We start from the raw sequence: 27,216 nt of genomic DNA on the forward strand, positions 1-27,216 counted from the left end.
CTGCCTGTGCCAACGTCTCGGATAGGAAGTTCAACTAATCCTTGATATGCAGTGTAACTATACCCCAAAATCCAGTATATCTTGTAAATAGACTTTAGAGCAGGTTATCCAATACTTCACAGGCAGGTGAGTGGGTTTTTGTCCTCAAAGGACCCTTTGTTCCACGTTTTGAAGCCAAAGAGGTTCTCTTTTTACTTTTAATTGCAGTTTTGGTCTTTAAATAGTATCAGAGGTTCACATTTGCAAGTTTTGTAAAGGCAGACATTAGATATATTAACAAATGTAAAAAAAATGTTATTAATAGTTACATACAAAAATTTTAAATACTGTTGACACCAAATGCATATAGTCGGTAATAATGTAATGATTATTCCAAAAATGACTTCACACAAAACATGTTTTAGATATTCTCTCTACATTACTTTATTCACATTTAGAAAGAAAGTGGACAAAATATCAGGAACAACTTAACAAGCTGCTGATAAAATGAAAAAAAATCAAAGAGATGAATCAACACCTATTTAATGGTTTTAACAAAAATGTGCTTGTTCCTAGTATGTTGTCAAGTCTTTGAATTCATCAAGAGGACATCGTGTATGTCTATTGTATATCAGTAGATGGCACTATGTGATCAGAGTCAGTAAGTGTCAGATAAGCCTGCATCTGAGCCAATTGAATTTGCATTTTCAGTTTGCAATTATTTTGTGAGTTTTAAATGTGCGGATATTGTTAGAGAAAAATAATTCTTTATAAAGGACAGGGGAAATAAGAATACTTCAAAAGTATTATAAATTACAGTCCATTGCATTGTGTTACCTTGGACAGACTGTTATAAAAAATGACCAGTAGGTGGCAGCATACCACCACAATTCCATGATTCTTGTTTTCCCTTCTCATTCTCATCGCTTCCCAGATACTTACATTTGAGTTTTAATACCAATTAGGATTTATAACACAAACAAAAACACAAGGATCTATTGTGATCAATACTATTGCATGTTAGGCAAAATGACATGCCTTCCTCACATTTTCTACTGGAACAATGCCTGTTTTTTATCACATCAAATAGAAATTTGACTGACAATTTTTCTCTAAAACTCGGACACTTTTAGGACATTTTGGTTATACTATTTGGCACCGGTGCAGGCTATTCCGTGCCTGCTCACCAATGTGGAGAAATAGTTTTACAAGTACTGGTAAAGGAGTGCAGTATAAACATTTGAACAACAATATCTAATCAGGAGAATAAGGAGTGTTTTATGTTTTTATTTTTAAAATAATCCGCCTTATTAAAAATTAAATTGACACTGGCATAGGGAGTAAGACACACCGGCTGCAAGCTGTGTTTCTTTCATTTAAAAAACAAAACAAATAAGACTGTTCTGCCTGCACAAATCACATTTTCTCAATTGCCATTGTCATTCATGATATAAATAACATCAAATATATAATTTTTAAAATGTTAAGGAATAAGATACACTCGCGTTTTTTACATTTTAAAAACTTGCCCCGACCGCCCCTGTTTTTCCTTTCTTTCAGTTGATAATAATCTAGTCATTCTTTTCTTGACCGTGAACGTCTCAGCGGTTTGAAGAAGAAGAAGAAAAAACAGAAGAAAAGACAGACGAGACAGAATAAAGCAAACCATTTAAACCACTGCTCAATGTGTGACTGGCTTCGGATCTGCTATTAAATGACTAAATTACCTTGTGAAGGGTAAGAAAATTCCTTCAGTCAATCTTTTTATATCTTCTTTTTGTTATAAAGTATTTATTTAGCAGTGATTTTATTAGATGATATTTAGAATAAGTTGCACTCTACAAACTATGTTTACATTAAAATACGTAACTGCGTATTTCTATAACAAATAACAATAATAATCATAATTATTTACAAGACATTTACAGATATAAATTGCCCATCATTTTACAGGATGCACACACTTCCGGACGACCATTAATAAATCCGGTTTTCTCTTATTTAATGAGGGGCATGTACAATCTATTTCTAATTTAAAATGTGTGACCAAAAATGTCAAACCAGATGCTAAACATACAGTTTACATTCTGACTTGAAGGATCCTCAAGCTCTAGTCTATTCTCTTACCTAGTGGTGATATTTACACAATTACACAAAGGTTATCTTAATTTTGCATCGATGCAGGCTAATTCCTTTGCATTCATGTCCACAGCCGTGATTATGCATTGCTTTAATGCGACATAGTTTAGCTATATACATATAACAGGAAAAAAACACACAACTTCCTATTAGAAAAGATTAAAACGGAGAAAATAAGGCTTTGATGTCGGTCTCTGTGTGGTCACTATTAAGTATTATACCGCAGAAAAACTGGGAGTCCTAGTTGAAAGAGGAACATTAAGGGAATATTGATTTCCCCCCCACATATACTTCCCACTTGCGGGTGTCTTTGCAACACAGCGACTTCTTGGTGATCCCCATCATATTATCACAAGTTTCTAAGATACAGGAACTGGCGCATTTGTCTTTAGGTCAGAAGGACCGTCCCGTTACTGGAAGATTACCGGTTCAATCCCCGACAACAGAAATGTATGGCGATGCCTATCGTGGAAGCTTCCTGAACCTTCAGATATGAACGGCCGCTGTTAGAGAAACACGATACCGTAAAACGTTTGGAAAGGGGGGAAAACAAACTTTTAAAAATACTTTTTGTTTAGCAGGTGGCCCTGACGTCACACGGGGTCGCAGTACGCCCAAAAATAACAACACACCTCCGCGTACAAGCAAGTGCCTCCCCCGGGGGGGTTTCTAGTCCCAAATATACTTGCTTTCTGGGGATACAGCTTGATGTGTGTTTGAATCGTAACGAGAAAAAAAACAAGCCGCGTCTTCCTCGCATTGCGCGTCATTCAAACAGGACTCAGTGTACTGCTTTCCCCTCTGTTGCATTAGTAATAACAGCGGCGTTGACGGGAGACAGCAGGAGAGAGTGTGTGTGTCTCCGACAGCGGTGCCCAGCGGAGGAATATTTTGAGCTTTTTATTTACTCTGCTGCTTGTTGTTCATTTTCTCTGAGTTATGGTGAACTTGGACAGTCACGTGTGAAGATCTCTGCAAGTATAGAGGACGGCGACTTCTCACCTGGTGCGTCCCTTTGACTTTACCGTGAGGGAAATATACCTGCCATTTTTTGTGGTAAGTTTTTCTGCCCAAGAGCTTATTTCTCTCCGCACTCTTTGACTTTTTTTACTCCTCTGTCCACTGCACTGAATTAGGAAGTGGTCCGCCGGCCACAAGTTTGCCTTGCGTTATCGAGCGCTTTGCAACTTGACTTGCAACATTAGGCTATTATTTGCACGTTGCGCGTGGACTTCCTGTGCTTTTTGATTACCGAGCAGCTGTTAACACATTTCACCTAGCGCAGGCTTCGGCTTTTCTATGTTAGGACCTCCAGCTAGCACTGTCCAGGCACTGCCTGGTCTGATCGCTGAACACTGACTTTTGAAAAGACAACTTATTGTTTCCTATCTGCATATTGTTTTAAACTTTTATTTGAATTTATAAATGCTGCTTGCAAATTTTAGCACAAACAAAATTTAAAATTTACCACCAAGTGATAAATAACATATGAGAAAACTAATTTTAAAGCGTATTCTGTTCATAAATGTGCTGAATGTGGTAATAATAGTGACAACTGTCCTATGCGATTTTTATTTGACGTATTCGCGCCTTTAACAACAAATAATGTCAGATTATACCTACATTAATGTCAATGAAAGCTGGTTTACTATCTATTTAGTGTTTGCTGTAATTTATTGGTTATTTCAGTAACTAATTAATTAAAACAGCAAAAAGGTTAATTAATTATATGTAATGCAACTTGTAATGGCTATATCACATTAAATCTATATGACATCTTATTGTTATGTATCAAATAGACAGGGATTACTGCAGTCTTTAAAATTCCTTTACTGTTGTAGCCATGTTATGTTATCACCTGTGACACACAGGGGTTGCATATAGTTTTTAAAAGCATTTTTTCATCAATGATCATGTTTTTAAAAATACCTTTCTCTCAGTTTCTTAAGTTCAAGCCTATACATTAAAAATGAAATGCAATAAGCCTGAAAGCATAGGCTGTATAATTTAATTATCTATGCTTTGTCTGCATGGTCAATATCTATGATTATCAGCAGTCAACACCTTACCGTGCTTGCTTGCTCCATTTTTAGATTCCATCTTTTTTCGCTGTCCAGAAACAAATAGGGATGCTGGTAGCATATTAGTTTTCCTCAGGATTAACCTAAAATTCTGTCTAATTAAGCTAAAGACTGAAAGCTCATGAAAGCCTCTACTGATTTCCTCTGTTTCACTCTCTGTGTCTTGCCACTGTTCTGTTGCATCACTGAGGCCCCAAAAATCAATAGATGTAACTGTTTTGTTTTTTTTTGGTAAAGAAAGACTAACAAGGTAGTGGGAGCTGCTGAACTCTTCGGGCCTGTTCTCTGATCAGCTTTCACCCCTGGATTAGCTGGATCGACCCTCCTTGTTCAAGCCGCAGGGTGCACAGGTGTTCCCTCCTCAGTTATGCAGGTGTGGGCCAGTTCCCCCCTCACTCAGCAGCTCTCACTCTTCAAAGGCCAGGCGGCAATAAATGCCCCTTGTGAAATATGTCAGCGACAGTGCACAATCAGCCCCTTTGTTGAAGTGCTCCTGTAATCATTTCTTAAAGCATGTTCAAAACAGGCCGTACTCTCTTTTTACTTTTGTTTACTTGCTGCCGGTGTGGTGTTTGCGTTAAATAAGGTCACTTTATTCTGTAAAACAGGATGCAATTTTTCGTCAGGACAAAGGGAGAGATGGAGAGAGACTTGCCATTAGTCTCCAACCAAGACTGACCGTTGTTGGGAGCAGTGCACTTATTACTCTGACTCTCCCCACTCTGCATCCATTTTTTGATTGCTGCATTTATCATCGGGCGGTCGTGCTCTACATTATGGTAATAGGAAAATGAATGTCCTCCACAGGATTAATGTGTATACCCTGTCATACGTTTCAATCATTTATCAAAATTAAGATTCAGCTTTCAGCTCAATGGACACCGGTTGATGCATGATTTTATCTTAGATGTGGAAATTGTTGCTTCCAGCTGAGCTATAGTAGGTTGTGCTTTGCAATTTATTTGTAATTCTGAGAGTCCTATGAAAACTTGTGCGTTTACTGGGAACACAGGAACTGTTCAAACTTACAATACATGGCAGGTGCAAAATTATGTGTGCAAAAGTGCAAATTTTATATAAGTCCAGAAAGTGGACATATATGACATCCATGCTGTTTTGAGACGGACCACTTCTTAGGCAATGAAACACTTGCTCACTTTTGGATTAGCTATTGAATTGCACCATCACCCATCCCCCAACACCTCTGTAATGAAACAGACTGCTCGCTCAACCCTTGAGGTGTTGCTGCATTTGGTTGGGGGGGGGGGGCAGGGTAAGAAAATCAAGGGATTGGAGCACCAGCTTCACTTTTCCAAACATCTCACTGAGCCCCTTCCGTGTTACCTACACAGTGTGTTTTCATATACAGCTAACTTGGCCCCGTTACTAAGCTTGAAGGCAATTAAATGGCCTTATGTTCAGGTTTTATCCCCGTTAACTTCATAGAAATGTTTCCATGACAACCTCCATGCAAGTTAAAGCAACCAGAAGTGATCAAGTCCTTTTTTTTTCTCCCCTCCTCCCCTTTCATCCCCCACCCCCCCTCCCGCTTTGGTTCCCTCCCCCCTCCTGTGTAAGAATGGAATTTGTGTTGACAGTTTTGGCCTTTAATGGCACTTTTGTGCCTCTCAAAAGTATTTGTTTACCAGGATCATATGCTGCAAGCTGTCAGACTCAGAGAGATTGACTTCTTAAGATAAAAGAGTGTATTACATGCTTAAGAGGCCACCCTTTTGCACTGTAATTATCCACATCGCAGTAATGATGTTTTGTGTGCCACAGTTACTAAGAGTCTTGAGACAGCTCAGACTTTTTTAGTTACGCTCGGGGTCACTTCTTAAGCCCGACTCCACACTGTTTGAGCGAGAAACGTTGTGACTCTTTGGCTGGAGAAAGCTGTGCAGGGTGGGGTCAGGGGATGAGGATTAGAGGGGAGATTGCAGGCTGCCCGCACAAGGGTGAGTTAAGAGCTATCTGAGGAAAGAGTCCGTCACTGACTTACTTTTTCACACTGGCCATTTGTTTCATCTCAGCTCATAGCCACATGTAGAATTTATTTATATAGAGTTTATTTTTATGGGTTTTCATGTTTGTTTGGCAGAGTCAAAAAGACTATGTGGTTATATATTTACTTGGACCAAAACAATTTAAGTGTCAAAATATCTTGCAGAGATTGTTCTGCAAATATTATATCTTGCGTCATCGTACCGCCCTCCAAGGATTGTAAAGCCACAAACAAATGACTCAACTCTCACAAGCCAAGTAGCTTTTGGCCGGTGCGTGTGTCAGAGTCTGAAATGGAAAGGGACATGCATGCTAAGTTATAAAACAAACTTATGATTTGTGTACACAGTATTTCTTTAAAGCTTTGTTAAATAATGTATGCCTTTTCATAAGGCTTAGAGTTCACCTCATGGCACCACAGTCTTGACAGTGACCTTGTAGTTAATCGTCTGCCGTTGATATGACACTCCAAGCTGCCATAAGCTTGGCCTGTAACACTAGCTGACCTGTCTCTCTGTTTATCTAATAAACTATGTACTCCATTTGAATCACAGTACACCAACAGCAGCCACAGGCTGTGCTTGTTTTTTTTCCCTACTTGCTTTTTTCCCTTTCCTTGTTGAGTTAACAATTGCATGTTTACTTGCTGGTCAGTGTGGTGTGAAGGCATGACAGCTTTTATTCAAGTCACGGTCAGATGGACAGTATCCTGGTGTGAAAAAAATGTGTTGTTTTAGGGGTGTTGCCCTGAATTAAAGATAGAGGGTCACTCATGGTAAAAGGCAAGGTCACTGTTGCTCAGACCGTATTCGGCCATCAGCCTGTCACTCGTAAAACAGTCAAAACCTCATGTGAGACAGCGCTGAAGCTAACAGCGGTAGATACAACCCAACTATCATTTAAAGTGCCTTTTTTGTGAAGACCTCTGTAGCATCTGTTTAGCAATGAAAACCTCATTGGATTATTAGTGGTGTGATAGATATGCTGCACATTTGACAGTACAAGTAAAATTAGGGGAAAGGAAAATAAAGTTACACTTCTTTCGTCATTTCCAGTCTCCCAAAGACTGTTAAGTATTTACGAGTTGTATCCAGGTCAGAAACACAAACAAACAGTCGGTGCGTTCGCTCTGCCTCACATCTCCAAGGACCTTTCCTCTTTACCCAGAGAGACGCAAAGAGAGAGAGGGGGGAAAAAAATGTTTATTTCAAACATGTTGTGTGAGGGGAAAAAAACATGGGGGGGGATTCGTGATAGTAACCGTTTTTGACAGGCACATTAGGCTGCAGAAAGAGCATCCAGCTCGGGGCTGAGGGCATATGGTGCTGCCTTCTGCCGGCGTAGCTCTAGACCAAGTTACAACACTCGCGCAGGGTCACGACTGTCTCAGGTTTGTTCCTTCTGTCTCACCCATCTAAATAAAAACAAGAGAAAAAAGGGAAGTGGGGGGTTGGGTGGTAGTGGCAGTGGTGTTGAGTGGGGTTGGCTGGGCATGGGTGTTGTACAGTAGCTATGTTTTTCAGTAAAGGACACAAGAAATGTTTCCAGTCGAGCCCTTTGGGTCAGGACACCATTTGCTCCAAATGTGAAGGGGGTGGGGGGCTTCATTTGACATTTTCAGAAATGCATCACTTTTACGTTTGGGTTGTTTCACAGCAACACACTCCACCACAATTTGTGTTTCTGGCATGTCAAAAATAAATTTGCATGAAACACAATGGCAGTTATCTAGTTACAGGCAAGTATAGTGTAGTGATTTTATCTCCTTTCAGCAGCTGAACACCCAGCTTGCGCTCTTGGATGGCAACCCCTAATCCTACTCTAAACAGTAACCATGTTTTCACCACACTGCCTCTGTTAGGTTTTCTCCTTTGTAATGTGGAGAGGATGGACTTGGATAATGTGTAGGATGACGCAGGGCTCTGGTCTGAAGACAGCACATCGGTGGGAGGGTAATTACAGGCTACTGTGCGGCTCTCTGGATTTTCCCTGGATCACAGCTATAGGCCTCGATGCTCAGCCCCCAATGCTCCTCTCTGAGAACGAAATAAAATGGCCACAACATATGGACACAGCAAAACAATGGTTTATTTTTATGATATTTGATGAGTGGTTTTTAATTTAGATTGTCACTTCTGGCAAGCAGCAGGGCAGATGGTGCAAACTTGAGTGCCCATTAGAGCCTAAATACCTCCAGGCAGCTGTTGCTCATAAACTTTTTTTTTTTCTCCTGCATGTTATCCCCCTCCCCCGCATTTCCTCTCTTTAACACGGCCTGGGTCAAGAGGAGTCAAACCTGTTACAACACCTGTTTCTGCATATGCAAATCTGTTGTTTTGTCATTTCATTAGGCAAGGCAAAAAGACACGGGTCCCTTGTGGTTGCAAATGCGACTGGCACTGGGCCCAGTTGGCATGCTACACAGCAGAGGGATGCTTGAGGCGGGGTGAAGGGAGGGATGAGAAGTTGGGTTTGTGTATCAAAGTGACTCAGCCGTCGGATGCCTTCACATTACAGCTCAATCTGGATGGGTTCTTATTATTCGGAGTCCAAGTTGTGGAATTGGGGGGTGGGGTTGTAACTCCCCCTCGTATTATCTTTATCTTTTCTGTAAAGAGTTGCTGGAAGTGAATGACAAAGGACATGAACAGTAGCCAAAAACTGGCACACGCGTGTCTGGCACACGCAAACCCCTTCCTCTACCCCCCCCCCTTCCCAGTGTCCTCTATTCTCCCACTCCTCCCATCCGCATCCCTTCATCATCTGGCGCTCTCCCGCAGTGCTCGCCTCTTAACCACATGTGCCAGTGCCGGGCCTGCTCTTGCTCCGGGGCTAATTGTTCACTGGTAAACTGCATGCTTGTTGGTGGGGGTCTCTCCAGACACACCGCTACAAAGCAGGATGATGGCGGTGGGTGGGTGGGGGTACAGATCATGATCTCTCCATGCAGTTTATTTTCCCCCATATAAGTCTGAAGATTGTCGGTTGTAATCCGGCCTGTGCGCCGAATGCAACAAATACACCATGAAATTAAAGGTTATTGCAGGAGCGTAATGCAAAAGCTCTGTTCGAGATTACCAAAGCTGTTTGCAGACCTAGAGAGAATGACAGGGAGGAGACAGAAGAGTAGGCTTTTCTTTCCTGTTTTTCACAGTCCAAGCATCTCCCTCTCTCCCTCTGAGGAACTGGATTGGTTTGTCATGTTTTGACAGGTATATATTAATACTCTTTGATTTTCAGTCCAGTTGTATAAAAAGCCTTAAGGGCAGTTCATTTAGAGCAACTTCGAAAGGCGGCTGTTGAATTTTCGCTATATTCGGTTTTCTTTTCCAGCATGACTAACCTGTGTCCAACTACAGTCTAATCCATTGTAACTTGTTCTAATCTAATGCTGATGTAGTCTTTTCATGAGTGCCTTCCTCAGCCTAGAACTAAGAGTTGAGAGATGGATGGATGGATGGAAAGACCTATAGGACTTGTCCCTGCGCTGAGCTAATCTCATCTGATAACTGAGGCCTCCTCCCTCTCCTTTCTTGTCCCCCCCTCAATGTCTTCCTCCTCTCTTCTCTGCCTCCCTTCTCTTGGTGGGTCTGATTTGTAGTTGTGCTCCTCTCTCACCACACAGACGGCATTAAAGCCAGGCCCCACAAGCCCCCTCTGATATGGGAGAGTTCATTAGAGATGTGCCTTTGATGGGCAGCCTTTTCATGTGACTACCGGTTTTTCAAATACCTTGATGTAGAAGCTTAAGAAGGCATTGTGCAGTAAGCCCTCCTTTTGATGCGACTTATTTAGATCTGCATAGTAAATCAGGGGGGAGTAAATAACCAGCCAACAGATGGAAGCAAGGAGATAAGGAGCCAGCGAACAATCGCATTTGTATTTTGTTATGATGTTGACAGCAGCTAAAATTCACTAATCTAGAGCCACTGATCTGCATTTCAAAGAAATCTCATTTAGCAGCGGGGAGGATAAAGTTCCTCTCATTGTGTCTATTTTATTGCATTCTTCGCTAATTTATCTGCCCACAGATTTAACGTGCAGGGCTTGGTCGTAAGAGCTGGCGTCCGTGCATTGCATAGGGGGTCTTAAATACTGTGAAAGCGGTTACGTCTAGACTGTGAGCTGAGGGTAATTACACGTCTGACCATGAATAGAATGAGTTTGAAGACTCATCTTTCTTCGGGTGGGCCTGAATTGCTCGACTAACACTGATAAGGAGCATTTGGTCCCCACAGAAATATTGCCAGTGACTTTCCATAATTCCCCCACCCCTTTTCCAACACCAAGGATGGTATTTACTTTTAAGATAAAGTTATTGTGTACAGTAATCTGACTTGTTAGCATAATGTCTTCTTTCATTGCAGGACCCTCCTTTTTCTGCAGTGTGGAGGTATTTGTGGTCCGGGTCTTAAATAGTTTATCTTGACTTAGTGCACGAGTGCTTTATGTAAATATCAGCCTATAGCATTATTAGGCCTTCATGAATACTTGAATGCATTTGCCATATTTATAAGTTGATAGAATTTACCAGTGGTTTATATTTGGCATAAAGATGTGTGGTATTTGTAAATCCCCACGAATTGGAGGTCATACAGACTAATAGCATTCCTAATGCTTTTCCAGTGAATAAAATATGACATCTGCACAGCCCAGAGGTGTTGAGATATTGAAGTCTTCTTAGCAGCAAATAATTGTAAGTAGATCATGTTTTATATCTAAATTATAGTTAAAACCAAAGTATTTGTTTGTTTTAATTGACTGTGAGCTTGACAGCTTTAGTCATCCCATGAAGCTAGGGTTTTTTAAAAATCTCATTATAGGTTTGTTAATTTTATTACTCTATACACATAGAACTATATTTCTCAGATGTTCAAAATGTAGATGTACACAATACAATTTAATCATGATTATATAATGCCCTATTTGTTTCTAAACTTGTCAAACCTTTTCATATCTGTTGTTACATTGCATTAGTTGGTGCCCACCCCCGCCTCAAACCCTCTCACCCCATTCTGTGTAAATGTTGCACAGCAATCTGTTTCCACAAACTCAAAACAGTGAAAAATTATAGCAGTTGGCATGTTTTGTTTTCAGCTGTGCTCTTTGAGCTGAGGGCTTTTTGTACAGTTCAGAGAGCACATTCCTTAGGATTCAGCACTCGTTGGTTGCCTGTAGGGGTCATTGGAATTCTGGGAGAATAAAAGGGAGAAAAATCTCAGAGAGGAACATCCAGGCCATTTTGTGCCCCACATGCCCCCGGCAGCAGAAATTTGCCTCCACCACTCGCTTCAATGAGGGGAATTAATTTTTTCCCCTGATGCTCTAAATGTGATATATGTGCAGTAAAAATGTCCAGAGCACTCTGTAGCTACAGTTGTTGTATTGTACGCTCTTGCAGTAGTTGTGTGATTAACACAAAAAATCATCAATACTAATGGTCTCTAAATTATATGGATGCCATAGCATGTGTACTTAGATGCAGACAGCTGAATGGACCTACATGAGAAATCAATCGTGTCAGGTTTACAGTGTAATTTACTTGGCGTTGAGAGCTTGAGCCTTCTAGGCACTGCACCTTTTAACTTGAGAGAAGTGAGGAGTGTGTGTGTGTGTGTGTGTGTGGGGGGGGGGGACTATAGCTTGTACTGTACTTTATGTTGCCTGTTTGTGCATGCACTCACTCACACACACATGCTCTCATGCTTCATAGCATAATCCAGGTGCACTTTGTTGTTCCAAAGTTTATTGCTTTCACATACAAGCCATAAAGACAATATGCAAGACACAATCCAGCCCACACATGTCCGCACCAGCACTGAATGTGCTGAGGAAACATTTAAAAGAGGAAAAAAAAGAAGAAGGGGGGGAAAAAAAAAAAGATCAGCGTTTCATGAATAGATTTGGACTGATGGTATACCTACTGTTTTGTCTTACCTCAGATAGCTGACATCGCTGGATTCCTTCCACTCCTGTGACGGACAACAACAGCAAGTTCTCTCCCTAAGGGTAAGTATTTGAACATGGTCCCTTCATGTCCATCTGTCAAAGAATCCTCAACCTTGAGAAAGATTAGAGTAGCATTAACAGTGTCTTTTCAAGGATCAGTGTTAAAATGAACAGTAACCTACAGTGTATTCTCAAGATCATTCATCTTTCCAAGCAAAACTCTTTTAAGGAAAGAGTTGTTTTTGGTTTGAACAAATGGATAAACTGATTATGTTTTTTTTATCGAGACACCAACTGTGTCTTTATTTTTGTGTTACAGTATTGTTAACCCCACTGTGTTTGGTTGATTGTAGTGGCCAGTGGAGGTCAAGGGGGCCCCATTCCCTGCTCAAATGTAACAAATCTTAATCTTGTCCACCTTGATAGAATTCCCCCTCCACTGGGCAACCTTTCAGTTGTGCCTGTTTGGTTTTCACACCCCAAGGATTTTCAATTTACTCTAACTTAGAAGTTATGATATGCACTATGGACGGCAAATGTGGGCAAGCTTGGATATCAGATTTTTAAAAAGATTTATTTTGTTGATGTCTTGATTGAGATTTGTAGCTGACAGAATAAAGTGAACACAAGTTAAAGCCATTTTAACTTAACTTAAATTAGCTTTAATCTGATGTTAGTGTACCTGTATAGCCAGAATATTACACTTTTCTGGCTATACAGAAACTAGATAAGGGAGAAATGGAGCTTTGCTCAATGTGATGCTCATATTTTTAGTCCAAACCACTATGTTTCCCCCTTGTTTTTTTTTTTCTTTTTAGGATGAAATATGCACACTCTGCGCCCGTAGAAAAAAGCAGACGACACACACTGTAAAGTCCAAAGTGGTAGGTGAAAGCAGTTTTCGTTGTCCTTGCATGCCTGGTGTTGTGCTTTTTCCCAGATTAATGTGCACACTGTAATGAGCCACATCAGTCATAACTGTTGGTGGGGTTTGGCTTTAGAGTAACACAATCCTGGGTGCTGAAAGGACAAAACAGCAGAGCCAGGTATGAGAAAAGTACCTATTAGTACATATTTTTGTTAGGGGTATTGTTTATATGATCTGTAAGGTATTTTTGTGATCCTGTTAAGAAAAGTTAATTTGCCGTTTAGCATAATATAGTGGGCTTTTATTTAACAGTGTAGTGTTTAGAAAAATAGCATTTCAAAACCAGTTTCAAATTAAAAACTATTACATCTTACATCATTTAAAACCATTACAATTAAAAAGCTTTCACTTTAAAAGTTGTTGGGATGTGGGAGATTCATGTCAAGACAGATCTTGTTATACATTTATCAAAAGTTTTTTTGTACCTGAATATTAAGTAATAAACATTTATGATTGAAAGGTATGGGTGATATCAAATATTATCTGTTTATGAGTTAATATCTAATAAATTCAACTTGTTGATTGATCCTGCATCTTTGTAGTTCTGCAAAACTTGGACATGTTCAAAGATAGCTCCCTTTTCCAAGATAATGATGATATGAGATGGTGTTTGTCACCAGGTCAGTCCACAAATGAGTGTGAGGAATCTCAGGTCGCGTAATGGGAATCACCAATTATATCAGACAACATGACTAATGTGGCCATTCTATTGATTAGATCTCTTGAATATACCCATGCAGCCATGCCGCATGAGTGCCCACACACTCACACGCACAATTCCAAACGCTTTAATGTATTGATGGTGCGAAGAAACACAGTAAAATGTTAAATTTTGTCGGTTTGGAAGTATATAAACTAAACGAGGCAGTGAAGAATCATGTTTTGGGTCAAAAGAGTGGTGTGTGTGTGTGTGTGTGTGTGTGTGTGTGTGAATGTTTAAATGGAGTGATGTGCTACAGGTATGTTCCATGTGCTGTCAATCAATCATTACAATATAAATAATTTAAATACTTATGCTGTCCGTTTTCTTTGAATCCAGGCCATACGTTTTATTTAGATATTCTGCCCAACCCCAGGGTGAAAATCTATTTATCTTGCTACATCATTGTGAAGTTGCATCTTTGAGGTATAGTTATGATTAAAGCGTGTGGGCAGGAGCAAAGATGCTGGGTGGCTTGGCTGTAGAACCAGGTTCACCTCCCTAAGAGTCCTATCTTTCCAGAGTGAAACAGATTCCAGATTTCCTTTTCCACCTAAAAGAGATTTAAATATTAGTTCTTAATTTGTCTAGTATTCAGTTAAATCTTCAAAGATGAACTCTTACTGCATATCTGCTGGCCTAAAAAAAGTCCTTCTAATCATTGCAAAAAAAGTGTAATTGCCCCAACACTACGAGCCGTACTTTCAGTGTAGACATATATAAAAATCTACAGCAATTAAATATATCTTTGGCTGCTTTAAAGAAGCTGCAGTTTGGACTGAACAGCCCTCTGCCCACATTTCCAGTTTGAAATTGATTTCTTGTCATAGATCAGAGACCTCTTGTCATTCCATTTCCAATCCTCAAATGGTTTCTCTGAGCCTGCTAACTGTCGTCCCTGTGAGTGGGCAAACAGGAGGAACCTCCACGGGTCTTTACCCTGGGCACTAAGAGCAGTCGAGGGGGTAGAGACCGAAATCAAAGGGACTTGGATCATTCCCCATTGGCAGCCTCAATTGTCTAGCTGATTTGGGATTGGTGGAGAAGGTAAAAACTGCGGGGTGGGGGTGGATGGAGATCAGGCAAAGCCCCCCCCCCCCCCCGCCCCCCTAATCTTTATCCACCATTAACCCCTGTGCCCCAGTGTGTGGCTGAGATCAGGGCCATTGGTCAATCCCCCATTCACTGCCATCCAGAATATTTTAAAGTTAAGCCCCCTCGCTTAACAAAAAAAGTCTTACTCATCAAAGGTTTACTTTCCCTTCTTTCCCTCTCTTCCTTCCTTTTGCTCTCAGTCCCACTGCCGTTCTTCATGCGCCCTTCTCTCTATGGTCCACTGTTTTGTCTTCATACTTAGGCAGGGGGAGGGAGAGAAGTTGGAAGTTTTGGAAATTCCCCAAGTTTCCATATTTTGATTTAATGAGGTTTGGTTTAGGGTCTGATAGTGTCGTGCTGTGAGCAAATTGGAGCAAAAGTGGATCGTCCACTGACGTCCTGCCCTTTGCTGATCCCTCGGATTAGGAGCTGTCCTGTTTTTAAATAGACTCCGGAACTGTACTTACATTATTTCCGCAGAGGAAATATTTTTCACACCTGATATGTATATTCCCAGCTTTTTTCTTTGCTGCTCCATGTGAAACCCATCAGACAGTGAACATATAACCATAACAAGACCGAATTCAGTCCAGGTCTTCTACTCCATATGAACTTTTCAGACTCTATACTATATTTTTTCTTACCAAGCGTCAGGTATTTATCTTTCCACAGGTCTGATGAGAAACAGAAATGACTGAGGGACGGAGTAGAAAAACAAGAGAGGATGTGGAGATGCAGGGTTAGACAGCTGGGAGGGAAGAAAAGAGATTGCATGGAGTGTTTGTCCAGTTGCCATGAGAATGGAGTTAGAAAGCGGGGAGGTGAGGAGGCTCAGAATGAGTATTGCCATCATTCCTTGAGGAGAAGATAAAGAGGCTCAATGAGTCTATTGATCCTCGTGGCTGCCTATGCTATCCCTTTCTCTCTCTTACCCCCACTCTACTTTTTATCCAGTTGCTTTTTTTAAATGCCAAATCTTTATGCTATTTTGCAGAAGATGTGATTTTGGAAATGATAATAGGGGGAAAAAGGTAACTTTACCCTCAGCAGTGGTGGCCTCAGTATACTTGGGGGGCCCCTCCACTAGTTCTGTATATGTACACCTCATACTAGAGATGAGTGATACTTTAGAAATGACTGATTGCAAGTGCTGCATGCATCACCTTAATTTCTATAAACGAGCAGGGATCTAGTGTTTCATGTGTTATTCTTTCCCTGCAATTTAATTGGAGAAATCTTGGGTGCGGAAGCTGGACTCGATGGCATCTCTCCAAGAGTCTGAGATTATTGTGAAACCCAACCCGAGGCAGGCATGACATCAGAGCGGCCTGACTTTAGTTTGAACTCCTTATTTCAGGTGGGAAGAATTATGAGCAGCTTCACTCGCAGGTGATCGTGTCCAATGAATCGGTCGCACACAGTCGCGCATTCTTCTCCCAAGGTCTAAATGCTGATTGTCTTGACAGATTGAACTGGTGTGTTATCACCAAACTGTCACGCAGCCTCATTTTTCAGCCTGCACACATAGCTCTCAGTTTATGTTAGCCCTTCACAGTCCAGTGTTTTATAGCGAAATTGTCATTATGACATCAACAACATCTACACTAGTTTAACCTACTGATGATCTCTATTTATCTCAGGGAGTGCATAGTATGTTACAGTGTAATAGAAGTATTTAGAGTTGCAGACAAATCAGTGCTGAATTCCTAGTACTTTTGAGGCATTTCCAAAATGCAAACATTATGTATGTATGCTTTCGACAGAAATTGGTTTCTAGGAAACTATATCCACCTCAGGAGAAAATGTGACAGTGGGATTTTGGCTTCCTGGACTTGTTTAACTAATCAGATACAAAGTTTTGCATAAATGTAAATGAGATTGTTTGTTCTCTTCCATGTTACGTATTAATACGAGATTTAGTTTAATGCGTATTTAATAAATGGAAGGACAGCATTCAAGGTGTTTCACTCAAAATATATTTCTTTGCAGATTACGTTTTTAATTACATAAGTGTGTCTAAACACTTTTGTATAAAATATTTTTATCATGAAAGGGACAAATTTTTATTGTCTTTACATTCTTAAGATTCCTTCGTGAGATGGTGCCCTCCTCCGCTGTAGCTCTCTCTCTCTCTCTTTTCTTTTTTTAAGTAAAAGTTTCAAATCAAACCACACGGTCACAGCCACTGAAAAAGCTTTTACTCCAGAGGCATCAAGCCAAGCTTTTGTTCACAATGATCACTTGATCGCGGGTTGAAAAGGGATACAGGCGACAGTGAAACCCTACAAGAGCTTGGAATCTGACTTCCTCACCACAAACCGCAAGCCTAGACAGTGCAACCCTTACTACCTGGTTGGAGGCGAAATGGGCAGAAAGCATCCTTGTGTGTGTGTGTGTGTGTGTGTGGTGGGGGGGTGAGAAAAACGCGCTCACACACAGCATGCTCGATTTGGGTCATAGAGCTGACAGACAGTGGAATGTGAATGTGTGTATGTTGACAAACTCCACTGCACTCTGAATGGGGTTTGTGATTACACCTCATCATGCGCACTGCATCGGTCCTGTCCCCGGCCCCCCGATCCTTCTCACCCTCTCTCTTCCCTTTCACTCCCTCTCTCTTCCCATTTCTCCCTCTCTCACCACAGTGCCTCTTGGGCAATCATGTGGTCACACTACCTGACTCCTTGCTGCTCAAGAGTGCAGTTGACAAAAACAGCCCGAGGCCCGTCATGTGGAAAAGATTCGGTCGGCACACAGCATACATTCTACCCCCCACCCTACAACTCCTCACTTTCTCCCACTAAGTAACTGAAGCACCAGGGTGTTACCTTCTTCTGCTCACCTGTGAAAGGAAATGGCATGGCTCTCCTCCTGTCTGGGTGTGCGCGTGAGTGGATATTTTTGTGTTTGCAGCTTTGTGTTCATGTTGTGTGGATGCCGCTTTAAACAGCCGTGTGTGTGTGTGTGTGTGTGTGTGTGTGTGCTTTCGCCAGCCCCTCTCCCTCCCACAGTCTGAGAGGTGCAGGCAGTTTCTTTTTGTCAGTTGAGCTGCACTCCTCATGTCATGTAACATAAAGCTGGTGGTCAGTGAGAGCTCTCTGCTGTCAGTCAGCTTGGTGGTCCTAGCCTGTCGAGCTGCTCACCTGTGTTTATTGGACAAGACCTGCTCTACACTACCCAGAGAGAACACCTTGTCTACCTCCCCTTTTCTCTTTCCCTCTCCCATGCTTTCTCTTTCACTTTGTTTTTTGTCTATTTCTAAGATTCTCTTTGTCTGTCTTTCTCGCTCTTTCTGCCTGTCTCTCAACACAATATCGCTTTTTTTTACTTTAGCTGCCCTCTTTTATTTTTTTAAATCCACCACTGCCTTTCCTCCCAGTTCTTCTCCCCGCTGTCCTGTACAGTTTATTCTCCTTTTCTGCTATCCTTTTGTCTCCATTCTCCCTCTTCTCCCGCTGTCCGTTCTTATTTTGTATTATTTTGGGACCTCTTTGTCAGTCCTTCGGTTTGAAGCTGCACTGTCTCTTTGGCGGCGGTGTTCATCTCTTCTCTGCACCTGGCTGAGCACAGGCGCGAGCATGAACACACCGCCGCTAGACGACTGATTGAAACTTGTGTCTCAAAGTTGCAAATGTTCACTGAAGCATTATATTATAGATAAAGTAAATAAACTAGGTTACCATGGGAGAAATCTCTGGAATAGACTGCAGTGATCGACCAGATGACACACACACACACACACACCCACACACACACACACACTCACAAACAGACACACATATATCAAGTGAATAGCTGAAAAGGTGTTAGTGATGTTGAGGTGTGAGCAGAGCACTGGGTGGGGAGATCTTTTCTATGGCTCAGGAATTTCACAAGTTTAATGTTTTTTGAAGAGCTCTCTAGAAAAGTAACAGTTGGATTCAAGGACCTGCAGTCAAGTGCCCGCTTATATTGTCAATCCATAGTCTACAATCAGTGTATAGCATAACTTTATCAAGCAAAGGCCATTTATTTCTTACTTTGTGTATTTCCCGGAAGCCATACTTACAGATAGCTTTCACAGATTTTCAAAAAGCATTTTTACGAAAAGTTATTACCTTTCACCTACAGCCAAAGGTAGTCTTGATCATTTCCCCTTTTATTCACGTTTTCTTGACTCTCAACTCTGTAATTCTACTTTTCTTTTCAGAAGTTCTTTCAAACCCCGTAGTCAGTCAGTCCAATTCAAAAGATTTTTGTTGGAAAGACCTATTAGCCAGGCTAGTTAGCATATTGGTTAAATGCAAGGGCTGACTCTTTGTGGCTACAGGGTGTCCACTGAACGATCCCTCAGTTTAGAGTGCTAGCGAGGCAGTAAAGCCACACTTCGAAAGAACCCCGCATTCATATTTCCACCTGGTATTATATGAAACTCCCTTGTATTTGCCGTGGTTCCATTCTGTGCCGTAAAGTGGTATAGGTGACATGGTAATACATTTGCATTGTGCACAGTGATAAATACTCTACCAGGTCTTACTCACTCCGCTGCTTCCGAATGTGTCCGAACAGCGCCTGTATTGTCAAAGGCACGGGGGTCATTCAAAACTCAGTCTCCCTCCCTTCTGCCTTTTGTCAAATATTTCTGCGCGGGTGATAGTTTTCTCATTTATTTAGTGAATAGTCGGCGGGTGAAGAAGAAAGAGAGTTTTACATTATGGAAATGATGGAATGGGTTATAATCTCCCACATATTCATCACGGCAGACATTGGACCCTTGTGATACCGTCCTCCATTTGGCTATTGTTCCGGGTCTCTTTCCACGCACTGTTCCCCTCAATAGGCAAAGCAGGCTTTAATCCTGTCTCTCTTTGGAATGACAATGTTTACTAGCTATCATTCAATAAGGAGCCAGGAGCATGACACACATCCCTCTGTCTATAAATGCTGTGCGAATGTGCTAGGACCAGATACAGAAGAAAGGTATTGTTAGCTCTCTGAGGATAGGATGGAAGGGAGAGGCTAGTTCGTCAAAGCAGTTGGACGTATGTTTGGTATGTGTATGTTTCGTAACGCCTAAAATCTTTTCAAAACTTTTTCACTCAATTTACCTGCCTCACCCATACATACTGTATACATTACAGTTAAAGAATAAGCCTTTGGAGTTAGCTCGTCCATACAACAGCACACGGACATGGCAATGTTGGGTAATTATTGCCTGTAAGTAAGGATTAGGGTCTTGGATGTTGACAGTAAATTGGCTGTCAGAGCGTGTGTTTAACACACTTTTGTGTGGGTCAGACACATTTTTGCAAAGAGGGAAGGAGTCTGTACATAGCCCCCTCCCCCTTCTTTCACGTCACCTTTGTCATGTATTTACAGGTCACTAAATAAATATGGACTTATTTTTCTCACTCACTTATCTCTTATTGTGCAAGGACGCGCAAGCGAGCTAATGAGATTTCTAAATATAGAGGGGAAAAAGAGAAATCCATGGAAGCTAAGATGTTTGTCTGGCTTTATTTTCCTCCGTTTCCTTCGCCCCCTCCAAATTGTTTTCCCTTCAAAGTCTTGACAGCATTAGGGATTAGTGGCATAGCTGCTAACAGTCATTAGTGTGTTTTCACCATTGTGTCATGCAGTGTTTTCTACCACCACCACCACCCCCAGCTTTACCTCCTGCGTCTGCCTCCTGCTTTCGTGCCAAACAAGAAATGAAAAACTATAGTTACGACCTCCGGCGACCCCTCCTGACGCGCAGTCAGTTAAATGGTTTGTAAGACGTTTAATTACCAAATGGTATAATCGTTATTCATCTCATCATTAGATGTATGATATTAAGTGAATTGCCTCCCCTGGGTCCCTGTGTTTCACAGATCAATAGATTTTGATGGAGCTTGAAGGGTGTGGGTGTTGGTGGTGGGGAGGGTCTGCGTGGGCAGTTAAAATACTTCTGAGGCCCCTGATATGAACCCATGCATTGTTTGCGTGATGCACAGTGGTGACATTCACTTATTTATTTATGCAATTAGCCTTTATATAGGTTTAATTATGCTAATGTCTATGCCTGCACCCAGGAATGGCACTATGTCATTTTTAAAAATGGATTTACTGGGTTTATTTTTATGGTGAAAGGACATGAAACAATGGACAAGGTTATGGCAACACAGACTTCCCATTGGCAGAGTGCTTGCGTTTGCACTTTGGGACACTTTGTTGGTATCAAGCATTGTTTGAAGGCATTGTGGAGACTGCTAATGCAGCGCATACACCTCTGAGGCCCAGTAGCCTGCAGCTTGATATCGCCTGTATTCCCAATGTGAATATGGCTGAGTGGTGATCGGGGACTTGCTGCACCACAAGCTGCTATTCACTGCATCCGGCACTACTAGCCTGAGTTAATTGTCCATTATCTGCTATTATCTAAGCTCTACCCCTCTTCCTCTCTTTTATTCTCTCTCTCACTCATGATTCTAGCCGTCACCACCAGTTTCACTCACTCAATATGTAGGATCCACTGCTTTTTTCCCCTCTACCTACTCTAGCAACCTTACACCAGTGTTGTAGTCAAGTCCTGGCAAATGAGTTCAAATAGTAATAATGATTCCCTTTGTTCCTTAGGTACCTCAAACAGGATTCTGAATATGAAGAGAGCAAAGCATCATGTTCATTTCTTGTCTTATCATCTCACCACTTGAGCGAGAGGTGCTCTTGTTTCTAATATTCTCATCCAGAGTAAAGATTTGAATATTTATTTGTAAACCTATGCAGATGTACAGAATATATTTGAATTGCAAAAAAATTATGTTTAATAAGTGTTGGAGAACAGTGATGAGGTGTCTCTTTGACAAGAAAAAAAATCTCTTATTTTGGACAAATAAATACTACTAATTGAAGTTTACCAAAGATTACTCTGTTATTCTACTGCTTTTGGTTTGATAAGGTGATAGATCTGCTGAGGTGTTTGAGGAATCCTCAGAAATTTCACTTGATGGCACTGTTTTCCTTTTTGCTCCAGCTGAAGCAACAGGGCATGTTTTATGTATGCTGGGCACAATGTGAGAAGCCTGGCTGTGCCACAGAAATGTGTGTCTTCCTTTCTCTTCCTGTCCCTGGGCACAGAGAAACAGGCAGGAACACTGACAAACAATAAAACCGTGCACTACACTATTTTTAAAAAATCATTACGCTTCAGATAAAATGGTTGAAAAGCAAGTACACATTGGCACAGTTACACTGTACTGTAGTTCATTCATTTTTTGTGTGTTTTGGAAGATTTTTGTTCTTTTAGTTGATGCTTTATTTCCTTTAAAAAAAGTTTGAGGGGTTTATTGTGTAGTTTAAATCTTGCCTGTTTGGAAAATGTAATGTATATTTCAATGTAATTTTTTTTACAAAAACTTTTGTCACTATTCAGCCGTTTAAATTAATTAAATTGGATTCCTCCTGCGCTGCCAAGCGTTGATTTAATAATTGCATCAACAAGATGATACTATAAGGCCTGGAGTGTTTCTGCAGTTAATTTCACTGTACACCTTCTTGCAACTACCACTTGATATTGTTGGATCTTCACCTGCAATAAGTATGCAGGTAATTTACACCCCCCCACCCCCCCACCACACACACACACACACACACACACAAATACACTCTCACACACAAAGCCATTCATGCATTTTAAGGGCATTCAGTTTTGGTAGTGTTAGAGTTTAGAAATAAATAAAAATTATTAAAGCATAAAATTAAGTTGAAAGGGACAAATGGTTGCCCTTTTGTTCATTACTCTCTCTGCTATCTAACCGGGAGGGGGGGGGATTAAATTGAGTTTAAATAGGGGTTGGATGGATGTATTGGGGGTGTGTAGGGTGGTGGAGATCAAGATCATATTAAGTGCTCACAAAGCAAATGGTTCAGCATTAGGAGGTGTTGGTCTGGTGGCCCTGCCTCATGAGCAGCCTGTAAAGACGCAATATATCACAGTGAAAAATGACTAGAGCTTGTATTTCAGCATCGTGCGCATCATAAATAAAGGTGTGCCATGTGTAATTGAGGCTCGTGCGTGGGGAACTCGGCTGGAGATGAGAAATGGAAATCTGTGTACTGGTAAATAGATAATCACACAAAAGTAATTGAGGTTTTCAAACCCCAATCTAGTCTGCCAGCATGAGCTCGTTTGCATGTTAATCACGTCGGTGATTTCCGTTCATCACAGGGAAGTCCGTGCACACTTCCATAACCAGCTTTTAATTGCATTTAAAATGTCACAGAGGTGGAACACATGTAATTTAGCCAGAACTGTGTCCAAATTAATGGGTACTACAGAGACGCTCCATTGGACAGGGTTGGAAATGAGAGAGGCTGTCCATTGTTTGGGTCTTTATTAGAGATGCCGCAGTCTTCCAGTCTCTCCATGATAACATCACTACAGCACCTTTTGAAGTGTATATCAAGACTTCAAAATGAAATCTGACAAGCATTTTGTGAACGACTTAACACTACAATAGATGCCAACTCCTTGCAAAATATGCCAAATGGATGGACATTTAAAAAAGTGGAAAATGAAACATCAAAGACAGAGACCACAAAGCCAAAGTGTTGGGTTTTAAATGGAGGAAGAAAGGGAGGAATAGTTTATTTTCTTTCATCACCAGGTGTTCTTTGGCGTATAAATTACCAAGATGATGTTTCCATAACACAGCTTAGGGCACTCTAGAGAGGGGAAACCTGCAAAACAGACCTATTTAATTTTTCATTGAGGTGGACCATCAGGAGCAATAAGCCAATATTCCTCTTCCCCTTTTCCAGATGCCTTCTACACCATTGCATCTTACCAAAACCCAAGCCCCTCTGACTTTTTTCTTTTTTTTTTCCAAAAAAGAAAAAGTTCTGCCGAGACCTACATGAAAGGAAGGAACTGTTGAAATGTTAATTTTACCATCTGCTGTCGAGGCCTGCTACCTTTTTTTGTGTGTGTGCATTTTCTTTTTTCCCTGCCTTCTTTAATTCCCAGTAGTTCTGTTCTGTTTCATGAATGTGCTGCTATTTTGGCTGTTTGAAGTCATGGGGTCTCTGCGAGCATGGCTTTGACTGGCTGTAAAATACAATGCCACATGGTGGATGGTAGAGACTGTCCATTAGTTTCCTGTTTAAAGCCTGGTCCCTCCTGGTAACCTTGTTTCTTATACCAGTCCCAAGGCTCCAGTTACGCTCCCATGCCCACCTCCAATACTGTCTGTCAGTCTTTCTGGCTGACTTGGGCTTGCCCTTACTCCCTCTCCTTCCTGAGTATGCACGTCTTTGGGGACCTATTTAGTCTGTTTATCTTAATGCTGAGGATTTTAAATACTTGTTTACAAGACCCCTAGCACCTTTGTCTAATCAAAGTTTTTTCCCCCCTCTCAGCACACATTATTGCTAGTTTTCCGGTAAGCTCAATAAACCACAGCAAATCCAAGATAGAAATGAAATTCTCGACAAACTGTGTTTCTCCATCTCTTTTTTTGTCTTCTCATCACAAAAGTTGACACTTTTAAAAGCAAAAGTATATTGCCAAGTTTGCTGTGAAGAATTTGCCAAATGGATAGATTCCATTGTGAGATTTGATAGTTGGCAATTAGGGTGAGACATCCTGTGTGCAGAGTTGCTTAGCATTTTCCTTGGCTGGGACCAGATTGTTTAGTCTGCTCTCATTGTGAGCTGTTTCTGAGCTGCAGTTGACGGTTGTTTGCAGAGCGCTGGGGGAAAATGTGAGAGGGGCCAGTGCCTTTCTCTATTTATTTATTTTCCCCGTCCTTGGAGCTGGAATCTGATTTGTGTTCATGTTTCTCTATTCTCTCTGAGCGGTTTTTAAGTGTGGCTGCTGAAATCTAGACTCTGTATGACCTCACTGCGCGGCCTGTGTTTCATTAATGACCAGCCCTGTGGTTTGGGGAGAGGAATATTTTTCATATGACACCGCCTTGCATTAGCGCGGAGCGGCAGCTGCACAACCACAAAACCATCCAATTTTGTGGCTTTGAAAGGTGTGAAAAGTTCAGCTCCCTATAGCAAGCACTGCATTTATAATTACACTGTGTGTATGCAAGAGTGTCAAGGAGCGGAACTACTGAAGACTTGTAAAAGGAACAAAAAAAAGTCACCTGCTAATGAAACATTTGTCTTTCATTCTCCCTGGCAACTTCTTAAGTAAATAGTTCAGATATGTTTCAGAGTGAGACGTTTACACACTTACAGATTTGACATGTTTCGCCTTAGAGAAGCCGCCTAAAATAACAAGCAGAAATTCAAAGTGGAGTACGTAGCATTTTGACAGCTTGATTCACTTGTAATAAATATTTCATTTCAACATGGTTTTATACTGTTTGGACCCTTAGAGTCCCTAATACCAGCAAGTTTTTTTTTTTTTCCTCCAAGTGCCACATCTGGCATAAGAGGTATTTCTTTGCAGATTGATTGATTTCCCAGGCTTTGTTGGAAGCGACTCACGCGAGCCACACAGCAGTTGACTAAGAAGCATGCAACAATTCACAGACACACGTAGCAAGCCTCTGCACCCCTCCCCTCCAAAAAACCCAGACACTAGACTACTGTAACTCTGTTTTGTACCTTGCAGGATATTGAATATCCAAAAGGAAACCTCAGATTTGTCCCGTCCCAAAACAAAGAGCCCTTGTGCCGCCGTTCTCCTCTTCTCTATCCCTCTCACTCAAAACCATCGTTGTACTGTCATCATAACACAATGAACACAACTTCTTTGAATACATAAGATGACATGTATGTATTTCCAGATAAATAGCCATTTGTCATGGTGCACTCCTATAGTCCTGGCGGCATTAAGTGTTGTGCTGTCAGCTTGAAGGCAGGAGGTGGAAGAGGGAGAGATTGAGGTTAGTCACCAAGGCTCAGAGAGAGTGAACAAAGGAGAAGATTACCTAATAGTCCTGCTATGTATTTGAAGTGGAGCCTGCTGTTTGTTTGGGGAGGTTCGGGGCTGGATGTGCAGGGAGATGTCTCACAGGCAGCTGATGGGTACTTTTAAGCTGTCAGAAACACCCCCTTTGCCATACGTCTTCCTGAATAGATGGCAACAGGCTCCGACAGGGGCAAAAGGCAATACAGAGGGAAAGTTAATGTTTCCCGAGTTCACGGTTTGTTTAGAAAATGTTGTCTCAAAGTGTAATTGGGCGCCTATGTGTCAATTAAAAGTCACCCATGAAAGCTTGACAAGTGTTTTAAGCCACTAATGCATGCTCGGCACATTATTTTTGGGGCCTAGCGTTATGAGTTTTTTAATGAATCCTCTCTCTTCTTGTATATGTTTGTAAACACAATATTGGTCTATATTGTGCTCACGTCAAAAATGAATTTAAAGTTACAGCACAAACATCACCAACCTAGTGTAAAACCACTTTATTACATACCAAGACTGCATAAAACAAACTGCAACAGGGACATGCATCTGCAAGTCATCTATTTAATTAGTTGTATAATTTTCTTAGATTGACGTCCTTAACAGATCACATTAAAAGAGTCTTATAAAGTTGCGCAGATTTTTTAATAAAGGGTAGCGATCCATGCACCATACTTGTGAACAATACACTTTTCGTATTTAAATGTCTTAAAGCTGTTTTTTGGACAGCACAACCCAAACCACTCTATTGATAACTTTTAAAAATGGTGTCGCTAAATTTATGTTTTTTTAATTCCATAAATTGCAATCTTTCTTTCTCTTGGGATTTTGAACAAACAGTTTCGACTCTTGATTCTCTGAAATCCCCGCCAGCCATTTCTGTTTTGATAAATTGTACATCTAGTCCTATTTTCAAAGTCATCAGCGATTGCTTTTTTGCCACTCAGAGTACTGAACATAGACAGCTTTTAAAGGTAGTGAGTAGGTATGATAAGTGGCTCAATCCTTGTACTAAAGCATTTCCACTGAAGGTTTAATAGCTGCTGTATAATGAATTATAATGTATTCTCTCCAATTGCAAATTTCCTCTAATATAGCCCTTCTGCTGCTGCAAAAAGTCCATCTGAATATTATTGTGACCAGCTTTTTAAGAATACAAATCAATTGCATGATTTTTAGTAGTTAGATTCATACTTTTGTTGTAAATTTCCCCCAATGCCAAATGGAATGGTGCTTGTATAACTGAAATAGCTCACCAATTTCAAGTAGTGACATCATGGTCAGTTCCAAGTCAACTGTATGTTTTATTATAAAATACAACTGTTCATCTGAACATTTCAGCGTAGTTTGAACTCATTGAAAAGCAATAGGCTTATGAATCATCTTGCTGTTCCAATTTAATGGAACATACATTTCAATGACAGCGTATACTGGCACATCATCAAAGTGAAACTTC

The 27,216-nt window shown here is 41.0% G+C and overlaps 1 protein-coding gene across 4 annotated transcripts in view; it reads left to right on the top strand.

The window, feature by feature from the left end:
• Positions 1–2,792: 2,792 nt before the first annotated feature.
• Positions 2,793–27,216, top strand: part of foxp2 (forkhead box P2) — a 104,224-nt gene continuing 79,800 nt past the window's right edge. For 3 of the 4 annotated variants that reach the window (XM_046072069.1, XM_046072068.1, XM_046072067.1), the window contains exons 1-3: positions 2,795–3,174; positions 12,146–12,212; positions 12,971–13,036. The gene's annotated coding sequence lies outside the window, so the exon portion shown is untranslated. Of the gene's footprint in view, positions 3,175–12,145; positions 12,213–12,970; positions 13,037–27,216 lie in introns of all 4 variants that reach the window. The other variant, XM_046072070.1, reaches the window with a different exon arrangement.

This window comes from Micropterus dolomieu, linkage group LG16 (genome assembly GCF_021292245.1).
Source record: "Micropterus dolomieu isolate WLL.071019.BEF.003 ecotype Adirondacks linkage group LG16, ASM2129224v1, whole genome shotgun sequence".
NCBI lineage: Eukaryota > Metazoa > Chordata > Actinopteri > Centrarchiformes > Centrarchidae > Micropterus > Micropterus dolomieu.